The following is an 838-nucleotide window of genomic DNA, read 5'->3' as shown; positions in this document are numbered from 1 at the left end:
GTCGGCTGGGTGAGCGCGCGGGTGCAGCTCCTGCAGCCGAGGCCGCTCCAGTGTTATAGATGCATGGAGCTAGGCCACGTGATGCGGGGCTGTAATAACCCGGCGGACAGGTTCGGGGAGTGCTATCGATTTGGCGCCGCCGGGCATCTCGCCGACACATACACGGAGCCGGCGAGCTGTCTGGCCTGTAGGGACGCCGGACTGTCCGCCGGGCATCGTATAGGCGCGGCCAAGGGCTGCGTCGCCGCCCGGGCAGGGAGAAGAGGGCGGGCACCGCCCGCGCTCTCGCTGGTAGCGAGAACGCGGCCGACAAGGCGACTGCCGCGCCCCCCCCTGTGCAACCGGCAAAGGCGCCGAGCGCGGGTGGGGGTGACGCGGCGGCCGATATGGAAGTAGACGCCACGGAGGAGGCGGACGCCATGGGGACACAATGTCCAGAGTAGGCGTCCGGCTTATCCAGTCGAACCTGAACCACTCCTCCGGGGGCAGGACGTGTTCGTCCAGTGCCTCCTGGAAAGTGGTTCAAGTCTGGGATTGATCGCGGACCCCTACACTCTCCCGGACAGCCCGTGCTGGACGGGGGACTGTGGGGGTCTAGCGGCAATTACCTGGCGGAGCGCAGACGGCTCCCACCCTTCTCCATGGTGGAGAGGGGGGTGGAGTACGTCCTGGGGGAATGGGGTGACTTCCTCTTGATGTCATGCTACCTCATGTCCAACCTCTCGTTGGCTGAGTACAGGGAGCTGCTAAGGCGGATGGGGGAGTGCCTCAGGAGGCAGCTCCCCCGTCCTGTTTTGGTGACTTCAACGCCCACTCGGTGGCGTGGGGTTCCCCCCGC

Source organism: Mycetomoellerius zeteki, unplaced genomic scaffold (assembly GCF_001594055.1).
Source record: "Mycetomoellerius zeteki isolate Tzet28-1 unplaced genomic scaffold, Tzet1.0 scaffold1087, whole genome shotgun sequence".
Classification (NCBI taxonomy): domain Eukaryota; kingdom Metazoa; phylum Arthropoda; class Insecta; order Hymenoptera; family Formicidae; genus Mycetomoellerius; species Mycetomoellerius zeteki.
The sequence above is the reverse complement of the archived record's forward strand: the minus strand, read 5'-3'. Positions refer to the sequence as shown.